The sequence below is a fragment of the Rhodamnia argentea genome, chromosome 6 (assembly GCF_020921035.1).
Source record: "Rhodamnia argentea isolate NSW1041297 chromosome 6, ASM2092103v1, whole genome shotgun sequence".
NCBI classification, from domain to species: Eukaryota; Viridiplantae; Streptophyta; class Magnoliopsida; order Myrtales; family Myrtaceae; genus Rhodamnia; species Rhodamnia argentea.
Genome location: NC_063155.1, coordinates 27,922,871 through 27,937,940, shown reverse-complemented (window position 1 = coordinate 27,937,940; position 15,070 = coordinate 27,922,871). Strand labels below are relative to the sequence as shown.

Genomic DNA, 15,070 nt, shown 5'->3' with positions numbered 1-15,070 from the left:
GTGAGAGGAGCTCGTTGATCTAGCGAGCTTGCCATCCTCGACCGAGCTTGAAGCTCACTTGGATTTGGTGAGATCGAGGCTCGGGCGAGCCCGAGATCGCGGGGATCGGCCAAATCTCAAGATCGCGGGGATCGGCCAAATCTCAAGATCGCTTGCGGTTAATTGCCGGCTAAGGAAAAAAATAAAAAATTTAAAAAATTCAAAATTTTTTTGAAATAAAAAACGAAAAGAAAAAATAAATAATTATTGGAACGAGTGCATGAAGGAAAATTAAATGCAATTTTTCATACCAAATGAAGGAAAACATTTTTCAAGTCTTTTTCATATTTCACCCTAATACCGAAAAGTCTTGTCATTTTCCTAGAAAATAACTTTCTGAAAATTATTTTTTGAAAAATTCATATTTTCCGTGAAAACAAATGGAGCCTTAGTCTTAAAATAAGTTGACCACTATCTTTTCAATTATGTCCAGCATTTTTAGGGGTAATTTAAAATTATATAACTTGATTAAGTATATACATGCTAGCAACACTTGTCATTGTACTTCCTTGAATTAAGGGTTTATGTTTTCTAGTAAATAGATTATTTGGAAGTTGGTCGTATTTTGCTTTGTAAAGGTAAAACACATGCAAATTATTCTTAACAATATGCTAAGCCATCTTTATGGAGTGTAAAGAAAGCGATTGAAAGTTCAGTCTTTAATTCCTTGACTATAAAAAAAAATTTCCGGTTTGACAACTACAAAAAAGAAAAAAAAAACCACATGGATTGTACTCATACCTCAACACTTGACTTATCAACGATAATAATTCAGGAAACAAACAATCAAGTGCATGCACAAGATGTTACAAAAAGAACACAATGACACTTTTTTTTTTAAGATGACAATTGAGGAACATGGTATTGAATCATTCCTGTATTCAAAATATGTTTACATCAATTACAATCAATTGGGATCACTGAAGGATGTACACAATCATGATTGAAGAGTGATATACGCATAATCCCAAGAGATATTGAAAATCAAGGAAGATATTTAGAATCTCCTAATATAAATCATTAGCAATGCTTTTCAAAAGATAAAATAGGGAACATTACTCAATTAGTTGAAAACTTATTGTATGGATGTCAATTCAGTATTAAACTTTTCAGTCATGTAAATTTAGTTCTAAAGCTTTGCATAAAATTCTAATGCAATCTTTGTAGGAAATTTTTGCTGAAAATCTTGATGTGGGGAAAAATTAAAAAGTTTAGGACTGAATTGACATTCGTATAAAAAATTTAGAATTGATTAGGTAATTTTCCCAATAAAATGTGAAATTTAGAACTCTACAGAGATGGACATAAAAGACAAGGGAACTGTGGTAATGCCTCCTAGTAATATCAAGAGTGCAATTTGCAACCTCTTCAGCTTTTGTTCTTTGCTTTTGATGCCGGGAGACATGTTTGTTTCGCTTCGCGTATACCTTTGACGTATATCGTCCAGATATAACTATTGCACTAGCAAATAAATCTCGTGTAACCTTAAACTAGCATGACTTGTTTTAAAGGGTGCCGGAGCGGGGGAGCCCTTGTGACCCTCTCTCTCTTCTCTTCGTCACTAGTGTCCCGGCCATTGCCTTTGAGATCCGGTGACATTCGATGGTACGGATGACCATATCTAGAACCAAAGATCTCACTTCCAAATCTTGTTGTGTTAACGCTGCTCATTCGTCATTTAGGCTTCATTTGGCGAAAAATTAGTAATTTGAAACGTACTTCTCGAAAAATGATTGCTTATAACCTTAGAAAAATAACTGAACGAAAAATATTTTCAACGTCTACGCAAGTATTTAGACACAAATTGTTATCGATAATGACAATATATTTCATTAACCAATATTTCAAGCGATACATGTAATCATTTTTAGGAAAATATTTTTCAATTTACTCATTTTTGATGAAATAAACGGATCCTAGACTTCATTGCTTTCTCATTTACACTATGCACAATCTCCTCATTCAAACATTACGTGTATTAGTTTTCTTGTGCCTTGGAACATATACAAGTAATTATTTCAGCTAAAAAAAAAACATATACAAGAGGTAATTACCAAATCAATTTGAAATTGAAAAGAGCTCTAAAAATCGAGAAATCAATTGATAACTTAATCTATTAGACCTAGCAATAACTTAGTAAGAAATAGTGTGACGTAAATAATTCTAAAAAAAATTGATTGCATATATTTATTTTATTATGGTTTTGTCTGCCATACTCATAGAAAGAGTTTTATCTTTTTATTCAGTTTGTTTTCCACAGGCCAAATCTGGTTGATGATACACCATCACTATTATTAGATCACAAGATATCTCTATCCCATAAATTAATCCAGTTACCTCGTAAATTAGATAAGATAAGAAGTGAGTTAATCGTAGGATCACCGCCACCGCCGTCGCAATCGCATCAGCCATCCTGACCCCTAACCTCATCAGCCTTTGGCTTGTTGTCGCCGCCGCCGCCTCACACGCCGCTTGCTACCACAAACCAACTCATTTGTGGTCGTCTCCCTAGCTCATTGTCTTTGTTTTGGTCGACCTCTAATGGAGTTGCCACCATGATTTGAGGTCGGTTGAGAGTCGCGACTTGCATTAATAGAGAGAGAGAGAGAGAGAGAGAGAGAGAGAGAGAGAGAGAGAGTGGCCGGACAAGAACGAATTGTGTGTTTACTTTTGTTTCTTTTTTTTTTTTCCCTTTTTCAATTGTGCTTAAATTTGCTGACTAAATAAATTATGATAGTAAAATCCCATAACATGACAATCTATTAAATGAAAGCCTCGAATTGAGCCATCCTAAAAGTTCAAGTAAATTGTACATCGGCAGACTCTCCTTACCAATGAATTAGGCTTGAAGCTTCTTTTGTATCTTAAAGCTTTTAGTGTTTACCTTCCTCCTAAAGGTGAAATTCTACCCTCCTTTACGACCAAAGGAAAAGGAGGGGGGAAAAAAACTACATGCTGACTTTGCCTCAGACATTGGGAGTTGAAATTCCAGTTCAAAATGCTTTTCATCACGGGAGAAGTTTTACTAATTAATATTGTTCGATACATTGTATCTCGTACAATAATGCCATTTTCCTTTAGTCGGAACCTGTTGTAGCTTCAAAAGTCGACAATGGAAAATATTAGTTCAGTGCTTGTGTTGTGTAAGTTGCCACATCATCAGAATTCCATCCAATAATAGACGAGGGAACTATTCCTTGTGTGTTCCATCTTCTCGTCGAGCTTTTGTCTCCTGCCCCCACGCAATCTAGGAACATTTAAAGTCCAAATCAAAATCCAGGCAGTAACACTTTGGTCCATTTCCCACGTGTACCCCAAACTTGTATCGATGACATGCAAATCTCTAATGTAGGGTTTACTACATACGTGGTACTGTGGACAACTCAGGGTTTGTCGAACATGAGAGCAGATGGTTCTAGCTAGGACATGGCTTGAGATGAGTAAAAGTTTGGGTGTCACGCATCGCAAGCAAAGGAAAACACTATGCAAACCACCCATTAACATATGTTGGATGCTCGTTTACAATTTTTCCTTTCTTATAATTGTACCCTCTGTATATAGTTAAATAACTAACTCGTTTCATTAGTAAAGTTAGAAACAATGAGCGTGGATATCGTACAAAACAAAGTTACAAGTACAAACCCAAACTACATATACGAGCGACTTTAAGATCTATATGATTTACTTCTATTAATGTAGTAACGGATTCACGATGCGGCATCACAGATTGAAAAATCACACCTAATGCCGATATCTATGTAATGCCATTGTAGTCTAACACAAACATATCATTTTGTAATTGAGAGAGAGAGAGAGAGAGAGAGAGAGAGAGAGAGAGAGAGAGAGAGAGAGAGAGAGAGAGAGAGAGAGAGAGAGAGAGAGAGAGAGTACCTGTTTCTTGATAACTTACCTCTTGGGGTTTGCTCACTATCGAGGTTCATATAGTGCTCCAATATCAAACAAGGAACTAACTAGGGTTTAAGGGCGTCGAATTCCATGCAAACACTCATCAACCGAGAAGCCTCTTGCTCCTACCTTAGTTTCGTCGTCTGTTCAACCTCTATCTTAATATGTCTTGATCGAGACTGTTTCAATCAATTTTCTTATAAGAAAGACGCGATAACATCGACTCGTCAATTCAAAATCCTAGAGGTTGTGGACATTCACAGTTCATCTTACCAAGTAATGGCAGACGTACTTTGGATCATAATACCGGATGCATACATACCACACGCAGAAAAGAGAGGTTATCATTATCTTATTCCTTTTCAGAAGCATTTCGCTCCCCGTCTCCTACCGTGTATGTGCAAAAGAGGGTTATCATGATGCAAGTTCGGCTTAGTTTAAGAATTACTTGTAACCCGAGGTAGACGTGGTCGGTTTGTCCGAACCGCCGGTTCCGATTTCTAGAAAAGTTAGAACCGCCGGTTCCCGGGCTCAACAACTCTTTCCCCCTAGGATCCTCCACTTTTTAAAAAAAAAAAAAAACCTGGTTGGAACCGGCCCTTGAGGGCCGGTTCCGGTTCCGGGTTGGAACCGTAGGCCCGGTCAACGGGCCAGTCCTAGGCCGGTTCCGGGCCCCCGGTTCCATTTGGCCATGTCTAACCCGAGGTGCTCGAAGATAAGATTTGACTCCATGGTAAAAGAACATGAAGAAAAAAACCTTTTGACTCCAGCTGGAAGAAAAATGGCGCTGTCACAAAAAGTTCTGGTGGTCCTTAGAGCTAGCATCAGACAATAATTGTTGGGGCCTCTCGGGAACATGAGCCCGAGACTCTCCAGTCTCCAGCAACTTGTAGATTTCATGGAATAGAATTTCCTGACGCCAACGCAGTAAAACCCTGATGATTCACATGCGAAATCCAGCCACCATGCCTTGCTAATTTCCATAATTTCAACGTACGTGGTTTAAACTATTACGAAGAGACTAAATCTCCTTTATGTGATATGTTTTCGGCCATATCAAAGTTTTCAGCATCATTCGTATAAATAATCTATAGAGGGCTAGTATAAGTATAGTCTTCCTCCACGTAGCAACTTGGCGATTCTAATCAAATGCATATTTGAACTAGTACTCTTGATCCTGAAAAATTGATTGGATGCACTTATGTCCTCTCGATTTTCATAGTCACATGTACCAGATGTTTACTTAACTCATTGTTCTCATTTTCTGGCTAATCTAATGTCCTTCTACTTCCCATCTATCAGTTCTTTAACGCTTTGAATATCTTACTTCTACAAGAGTTATGTAGATCCACGAATCATGATCTTCTCCCATCTCGTTCATATATATAAATAAACATCATCTAGCCGCACCAGTTCACTCTATCTTTTTCATTCTAATTTCTGCCCGTCGTAAGCCTATTAAGGTAGACTCTGAGACATAATAATCAAACCTGAAGGGCTGTATCGCAAACCGATACAAAATGATCACACAAATAATAGAAGAAAAATAGACGATGCACGATTTATTTAGGTTCACTCCAGAATAGGACTACGTCTTACAAAGAGATTTCACTATGATTTTGGTTTACAGCCGCACAACTCGTTACAATGATCAATTAAAAAACGAGCAAATATATATGCCATAAACGGGCCCAAAACCTAAACCTATATGAACCCTCGGCCATTGACCGGGCAGCGGAACACTCGTGTCGGGGGCGCTGCTTCCAAATCCCCACATTCCGTGCGCATGGATCACATATAGTCCGATCATACTTAAGTTTTTCTAGGCTCACATGGGCGTGCTCGATGTGAGAAATAAGGTCCCCGAAGTATTCACCAACTCCAACAAAACCACTATTGCTAAAGAACGAAGCGACCAAGTGCAAGACCTACCCCAAGAGATATAGCTCTCTCATCAATTCAATCCCCCTCTCACAGCCTGCTTTTAACTTAGGATTAGCACATATATATATGTGGACATTGAAAAGTACACCCCAGTTAAGGACGACCTTATCTCTCCACTTCTTACTTGTCGTTCAAACCCAAACACGCTCAACTGCTATAAAATCACTAGACAAATCTGTGCCCTCAAAATAGTTTGATAAGATATAGAAGCACACTAGCTCTAACAGTAACATACGTACTGATCAACCAGCCAAACTTTCCCACATAAGATACGACAAACAAGAAATGTCTTAGTGTTGATTCCAAACTGATCCTCCAACTGTGGAACTCCCCAATTTGACTTGCCCCTTGACTCTCTCTCTCTCTCTCTCTCTCTCTCTCTCTCTCTCTCTCTACGTGTGTGTGTGTGTGGAATTCAATATGGGGTAAAATATGCTCTTCTTCTCCATATACTATTACTCGGTCACCAAGGCGTCCAACTTTAGGAATGGGCGTCAAAGTTTATGTGAGAGAGAGAGAGAGAGAGAGAGAGAGAGAGAGAGAGAGAGTCAAGGAACTAACATGGGATTTAGAGAACTCCATGCTGAGGGTGAGATCATATGTAACAATGATAGGTCAATCGAAGATACTTGGTTGATTTATCTTGAGAAACAAAAAAATGACAAATATTATGGCGATGACTCCTAAAAATGATTTCTCGGGTAAACGATTTAAACCGTTCGACAACCGATACGATTGTGCTTGATATATTAAAGCGGCCATAGGAAGATTCAAATTTTTATTAGCTCTGAAAGGTCAAAACTAGGTTTTTGCGAATAGTTGCTATAGCATCGAAAATCAAGAAACTAACACCGGATTTAGAGAACTCCATGCGATTGTGAGATCATATGTAAGACTTTAACAGTCAATCAAAGATATTTGGCCGATTTGTCTTGAGAAAAAACAAGCAAGAAAACAACTTCTACAAATGATTTCTTGGGTCCAAAAATTTCAACCTTGGTCTTAGGATGATTCAACTTATTTTCAGGTCGGAAAGATCAAAACTAGGTCTTTGCCAACAGTCCCGAACACATACGATCAGGTCGAACAGACAATGAAGCGAAGGACAAAGCCGCAAAAAGGCCACTCACTTGACAAGCATCGCATGGAATTCACTCACCGGCCGAGTTCGAATGTATACTGAACGCAACAAGCACAATCCGGTTGCACGTTCGTCCCCGCCAACAACATCTGAGAGCAAGTAACAAACACAAGCTAATCGGAGTTAACACTTGAACCAGCACATGCAAGCTTTAAACCTCAAAAACACACGATAAACATAAGGAAGGTGGCCCGAAAAGGAGGAGAGGACACAGAGAAGATAAGCATGGAAGAAGAACAGATAATCACGTTTACCGAGGAGGCGTCGCTCTATCCAGGAGAGAGAGAGAGAGAGAGAGAGAGAGAGAGAGAGAGAGAGAGAGATGAGGCAACAACTAGCGAAGCCGATCTTTTCTCCTGATAAGATCTCCGATTATTTCTTTTATATAGAGAAATAGAGAGAGATCAAGCGTGTGAGTTACTCAATAATTTCTTGCTTCGGCACGAGCGGAGAGAGGTTTGACTCGCAGGTGAAATGTTTTCGGTGGTGAAGATATGTGAGGGGAGGACTTGCGGTGCATGGAGGTGTTGCGCTCACCATTTCTTTATCTTTCTTTAACCCTCAAACCCAAACACGAGTTTTTTAGTTTTGTCGTCTCCCTTCTTTTCTTCCCTTTTTTTCGGGGGCTGATGTACAATTCTACTATACATTTTACGTGAACTGGAAAGCAACATGTTCGTTGAATATAATGCTATGAACTAACCCTAGATAGTCAGATCTTGATCAGGAAGCCGATAATCGTGCTAAATCTTAGACATATGTAATTAATTATTTTCTTATTTTTGTCGCACTTCTGTTTACTAGATCGCTTACAACTGTAGACTGTGGCAGATTGATTTGCATGCGTGTACCGCTTTGGAGGAACTCTTACTCGATGTCCAGAAAGAGACCCAACATTTTGTTTCTTACTACCTAATTCAAAGAACTTGTAAAAGGTTATAGATAAAAAGATAAAATCATTAGTTTATTGGGTTGTGAATGAAATTAATGCTCTTTCTATGTTACTTTCAGTGGATTTAAGTTCATCAAATCTTAAAAGGTTAAAGACAAAAAAAAAAAAGAAAAAAGATAGAAAAACAAACCAAAAGTCAAATATTTCCTTTTGTGCAAACCGTATTTATGCGACTTGGTTTGGTTTTCAAGGTGTTAAAATTTTGTGTAGATAAATTGGGTACTTACGTAATAGACCACGAGAAGCAGAAACGGAGTCGTTGCACCAAGTTTTGAGGATACTTTATGTTGAGCTTTGACTCGAACATCATTTGGTTTGTGACGAAATCTTTACTTCTGGACTAATGAAAACTCATCTACTTACTATAGCGGCCAAAAGTCAAATATTTCGTATCTTCTCCACAAAATAAAAGTAGAATAATGCCAAAGAATATTTAACAACCTTAGACTTTTCTGAATAAGTACCTTTGAAAAGGAGTGGCTTGCTGAAAATCAGGTGAAAAAACAAGGAAATTTACAACTACTCATTCAAGAATTTGTGCCCACAATATGATGTTATTCTCACAGTCACAAAAAATTGTTATGCAAGCAAAGTCCAAAAAGTACTGTCAAATATCGGGATGCTAATAATGACATTTCAATAGATACATATGTTCATACTTTTAGCCAAAAATAATCTTATCGTATATGTAGTAACTCTAAAATTATAATTATGGGATACTTACACTATAATTTTCAACCTCTTGGTAGTGGCCAAGCCTTTGATTGGAATGTGATGGGTCGCATGGGTGCGTTATACCTTAGGGGGAAAACTCTATGTTAGAGTAATTAAATATTAAATCACGCATTCTTCTAATAACTTAAACTTTTAGAACAGTTAGCACCGATCCCACAAAATTTCATATGGTATCAGAGCTCTTTCGGACCCCATTTGAGCTTAAGCTTTTAGAATAATTGGCAGTAGTTCACAAAATTTCACATTCTCCCTAATGCACTTTTAATCTGGTCTTTTTTATGTATCCATAGCAATCAATTGAGATATTCCTTTTTGGTTTAGAAAAAAAATCAATTTTTGTATACATTAATTCAAGTGGCAAATCTTTTGTTTTTTGTTCTTTACAATGGAATGATATCAATGATATTTGTTTACAAATATTTGATTTAGATTAAACAATAAAGCAGCACTCTTATAATTTTCATGATATAATAATTCATCTAACCTAGATTTCATAATTTTATCAATAACGATGAAAGCACATGTTACATTATTACATATCACTCATAATTTAACTAATGAAAAATTGTTAACTAGCTAATAAAATAAGTGGTAAATTATACAAAAGTAATTAAATTATAAAATACTGGAGAGTAGGAGCATTTCGGATATTCATCCCTATTCCTTTACTATTACAAAGTCAAATGTAACGAAGTACTGCATCCCTATTCCTTTACTATTGCAAAGTCAAATGTAACAAAGTACTAGATATTAACTCTCAAGTTTTTTTTTTCATGTCGGAAACTCTCAAGGGGTTGACTACGTGGTCAATCGCTTGCTTTAGATCAAACGAATTCATGCATTTAAATCACAGCATCCTTCACTCATATTAACCTTGGAGGAGAAGCTTGCCACCGTTTGGGTGGAGTCTTACCTGATGCATGCGGATGGAGCGGGTTGCGTGTATCCGTGCACTTAAACAAGCGGCATTAGGCTACGGCTCTACATTCCATTACAACTCCAAATAATAATTATGACATGAACCAAACTTAGTGATGAGGAGATTTTGCCACACGACTTCTTGTGCTGTTAATTTGACCCCGCATAGTTTTCCGTGTTTATTTTCTCATATATCAAATCTACCAATGATAGGTGTTTGATATATATATATATATATATAAGCGTATACATGTAGTTGGATAAAACGTTATGGTCTTGAAGTCGATATCGATCTGTTTGATTAGCTTTTGCGGTCGAAAATTGTTTATTTGAATGAAAGTGTTTATTAAGTTAATCCACGTTTATTTCAATGAAAGCGTGTTTTATGATTTCCTCATGTTCTTGCAGTCATGTTAAGAAACGTATTTGATTTTTCCTCATATATACAAGGATAGAAAAGACAGACAACATTCTCTCACCATCCCTGTAAAATCACTTTTGCCCAGAGAACAATAATAGAACTCGAATTTGACGAAAGATGTAAAGGATATAAATTGCCCAATTAGATGAAATAATTTTAAAATGTTTTAAATTTTCTAAAATGATAAAGAAAGCTATATATAACTTTACATGTTTATAGTTATGTAATTGAAAGATTGCAAGCAATTCATTTTCATTAAAAAAACTAATTGTTAAAGCTACACAAGTTATTGAAAAAAAAAAAAATCAAAGTCTCTTTAAGTAAACCCTTCAATCGAGATAATTTTGAAAAATTTATCCAAATACAAATTACGTTTATAAATCAAATCATAGACAACTATTGGAATCGTGGGATTTGATAACTGAATGACAATGTTGTTCGTATTAATAACTCCTTGAAGTAAAGAAGCTTTTGATCTTAATTTTATTAATGTTCTGTTTGTTCTGCAAAAAATAAATGATTTAGAAAATATTTTCCTGAAAATGATCGTCCGCATCACTTACAAAAATGAAAAAATGAAAATATTTTCATCATCCACGAAGATGTTTAGACATGAGTTGTCGTCGATAATGAAAACATATTTGGTCGACTAGCTATTTCATGAGTTATTAGCGGTCATTTTCAGAAAAATAGTTTTTAAGTCATTGATTTTTCGTGACACAAACGCACCTTAAAAAAACCTCGTCATACATATCTTTTACGTAGAGTTATGCTCAAGAACAATTTATTAGATATTGACAGATCTCCATTCAAGAACAATCATTGGGCAAAAGAGCTTTAGAAATAATCTCCGGTAAGCTTTTCGGCTAATCTGACTCTCTTTTGCTTACCAAAATCAATGTTAAGTACAAAAAGATTCGTTTATAACATTACTCTTTACAACACTACAACAAAATTTAGGAGGGCGTGTGACCCAGTAAATCATATTTGACATACAATAAGAGTCATTGTGCCGAGCTTTGCTTGCAAACAAAACAAAAAGTTGAACTTCTTTTCCAACTTTGAACTTAATATTTCGTTCGTCCATGAACTTATAATACAATTTGCTTTTGGTAATCCGTACCTTCTTGCAAACAAAAAATAAGAAACTGTCCCTTCCAAAATACAGGTAAAAATAAATTAAGTTCAAAAACTGCGGACCACGAAATTTTTCTGTACTTATGCGCAGCTCTTGTCGGATTTGTCTCTTGATTTTGAGCTAAGTTGATCCAGACCCGACATAAGGACAAAGCAATTAATTTTGATGTGGCTCGCGCACTACCCAGTACTTCTCCTTCGATTACCAGTGGATTTGTCGCTATTACTCCCTCAGGGAATGAACGTTGGAACACACAAATTCAAGTCTTTTATTTTATTTTGTTTCTCTATTGCTTATTTAACTGCGCATGGACTGTCCATTTGATTAACCAGCTGATCCTGTATACGGTACGCAGTACATGTTAATGGTTAGGCTGTAGTATAATAGCTACTGCGGCTGTAATAGAAGAGAGCTTTAACAGCCCTATTACATTGTCGATTTAGGCAATGAAATACTGCCAATGGAATGTCTGGTTTAATACTGTAATAGAGAAGGAAAAGGATTGAAGTGTCTAGAATGTCATTACCCTTCAATACATTCTCTTAGTTTGATAATGTTTGTACTTGCTATAGAATGAGTAATACATTAATAAATTTCTTAACGGTTATAGTATGAGTAATACATAACTAAATGATATCTGACTAATTTTTTTTATTACACAGTTCATAATGACTATTAATTTTATAGAAAAGGGACATTTTTAATAGTACTAAGACAGTTTCATCATGATAAATGGAGTTATCAAATTTCATATGATTATATGATTAGCAAATCAATTCATTAGTAAGAAAATTGTTGTTTACTTATTATCTCAAATAACCAAGTTATTACTAATTATGCTAAGTGATAAATTATGAGAAAGTATATTTTCAACATAATATGAAACGGTAATTTGTAAATATTATGATCAAATTTGTATAACACGCAATGTCGTCGATTTAAATAATCAATATATTGTCACATTACTTACAACGTTATGAAAATGATCGATAGCATCTCAATGTGCATTCAGATTATCATGTCAGTAGGTTTCTATTATCATCAGAGAAGCATTCAACTTTTAGTAAAGTGACAAAGATGGAGAGGGAGGAGGATGAACTATTATACTTGGTTGTAACATGTACCATACATGAATTGTCATAATAAATGTCATTACAAGGAAATATCGTGATAATAAAATCTGTAACTGATTTACGGCTTGCATCATACCTATGACATATACATCTAACAAGATAATTCACGAACATTGAGTCGATCCATTTAAAATGAAATCTCACATCATCAAAGAAACATAAAAAAGTTTACCTAATCCAACTCTAGCCCATTGCTTAGCAACAACAAATCATCATTCGAACAGATAATCTCCTTCAATAAATTGAGAGAGAGAGAGAGAGAGAGAGAGAGAGAGAGAGAGAGAGAGAGAGAGAGAGAGAGAGAGAGAGAGGGGGGGGGAGGGGAGGGGAGGGAGGGGAGGGGAAGGGGGAGTGAGAGGGAGGGAGGGAGGGAGGACCTGACTCATCTGTAACTTTGGGGCTCTTGAGGACCGGAAAGGATCAGGGAGAGTGTCGATTTCCATGCAAATTCTTGTCAAATAACCAGTCCTTCATCAGCATCCCACATTCGTCGACAGTTCGACCTTTAAGACACTTATAGGCCTAAGTTGTTTTTCCTCGTCTGTATGTTGGTAAAGACCCTTTTCCATTTTCTCTTTCTTTTATAGACTTAAACGAGACTAACAACTTAATAGGAACTAGCACAAAGGTAAAGGACCTTTATGAACAGCACTCCTTATATTTATCATATAAAACGAATAATCAAAAGGCAGCCACCAACTGAGTTTCCAACAACGTCTTACTTGTTCGTCATTTTCCTAAATTGGAATATCCGTTGAATCTCGAAAAAAAACCAAAGAAAGCCAGCGGACCGGCTTTTTGTATACCCTCATTCCAGCATATAATTCCACTCATGCTTTTAATTTTACTACTCGGAAGATTCCAAGGGTCATTGCTTAAATCTTTTTCTTTATGTGCTCCATTGACATTATGACTTCTTTTGTCTATCTTGATCTTGTCCCATCACCTGAAATGTCGTGATTACACTCTAGGATTCGGTATCTCCTCCTCCTGGATGCCTCAAAGAGTACTAAAGAGCCTCTTCCTTCCTGAAAATTGGGTGTTATGAGACAACATGGTTGCTTTCAATTTTGTTTTCCCCTGTAACCCATGAAGCACTCAAAGGACCTATAAGGGTCGATCCTAATCAATCCAAAGGCTGAACTAGGTTCTGGTTATTCTACCACAGTTCATTCATCATCTCTTTTGTGCTCGGGTTTCCCTTCTCGTTCAAGAATCTTGAATGAGGTGAGCCGTGCAATTCTGTGGCATTTCTTTCACTGTAAAACATTTCTACCTCGACAAAGACCAACCGATCTTGGCTGGAAAGAAAGAAGAGACCAACTAACTGATCGAGACCAACATCACTGGGAAAAACCTATATTCTGGAGCCGGGAGCGGGCCATGTTTCCTCCATAGTTAGAGGAAACTTCCTTCAATTTGTATTTTTCTTTTTTTGGGTAATATACGTCCTTGCATTTAACCTATTTGAGGCCTGACCAGAGGAAGTTTCTTCACTATAGATTGCCCCTTCCTAGTGATAAACATCCTAGAACCATCCAGGGAAAAAATGATATAGCATGAAGAGTTGCGATATAGTGCGAGAATATATCTTGCAGTGACGTGGAGATCTGGCTATATCCCTGAGGAAGACGACGTTCATCTTCTACCGCTGACTCGTATGCACCAACCAGTTTATATCACTAGCTTTGAGTTTAGGCTAGAATCAACAAACGTTGTCGGGATTACTTACATCTAATCAATTAGTACGAACTTCTCATGATGGAAGAAAAATCGGTTCCAAAACTAGGGTTTTTATGCAAGTCCTAAACATGGTGCGTTCAAGGTCGAACAGACAACGAAAGAGAGATTAACCTGCAAAAGGACTGCTTACTGGACAAGCATAGCATGGAAACCATTCACCCATCTGCTTCGAAGGCATAGTTGATCTCATCCCCCACTCTAATTGAACCTTCCTTATTCTCTTCTTGACCCAAGTTTGCCACAAACCACTCAGCCATCCATCAATCTTGTTCAACGCGAGACTCACGAAGACGAGATGGAAGATGGTGAGGGAGCCAAATATATGTAGTACAGTTGATGACAACGAAGATGATCAACTCGTGAAGGAAGGTGTACTTGTGACGTCGGGGAGGTGCAACCTGAATTTATAGAGAAGAAAGGTCATCGAAGAGGGTGGAAGCGTGCGAGAAGCTACTGTTTGTATCTACTTCCCTTTGGCACGTGCGAGGCTTTTGACTCACGGGTGAAGCAAGAAAAGGAAATGTTCATGTGCAATTGGCCCCCCGTAACAACCCTCCTATGAGAGAGAGAGAGAGACAGAGAGAGACAGAGAGAGAGAGAATTTTTTTTTTTTTTTTGGTCAAAAAGAGAGAGAGAATTTGGTCGCAGATATTTTCTTGATAAATTAGGAAGCTGTCTAAATTTGTAACCTTTCATAATTGCAAGAATTCTTTTTGAGCAAGGTTTGTGAATCTTTTCCGGAACTCGTTGCTTTGTTTGCCGTAGTCATTTCGAAAACATTAGCCACCACTTCTGACAACTCGTCGAGGCCATTGTCTTGCATTTACTCAGCACCATCACCATCATTGATGTAACGACCCGGTCCGACGAGGGTGGGGAGTTAGGGCAGGGAGTAATCGGAGGGCCAAGATGGCTCGGCCATAGAGTTGCTCCTGGCTGGCTTTTAGAACGGCGAATGGGGAAGGAATGAACCGAATTGCACACAAAATAGGGGGAGAGC

At 37.2% G+C, this 15,070-nt stretch overlaps 2 long non-coding RNA genes across 2 annotated transcripts; both read right to left on the bottom strand.

The window, feature by feature from the left end:
• Positions 1-4,994: 4,994 nt before the first annotated feature.
• Positions 4,995-6,397, bottom strand: LOC125315638. The gene is made up of 2 exons (XR_007198903.1): positions 5,837-6,397; positions 4,995-5,435 (listed from the first exon to the last, which is right to left on the bottom strand). It is a non-coding gene; the product is annotated as an uncharacterized LOC125315638 (long non-coding RNA).
• A 6,461-nt stretch (positions 6,398-12,858) lies between these two features.
• Positions 12,859-14,460, bottom strand: LOC115728606. The gene is made up of 2 exons (XR_004013862.2): positions 14,313-14,460; positions 12,859-14,282 (listed from the first exon to the last, which is right to left on the bottom strand). It is a non-coding gene; the product is annotated as an uncharacterized LOC115728606 (long non-coding RNA).
• Between the last annotated feature and the right edge of the window lie 610 nt (positions 14,461-15,070).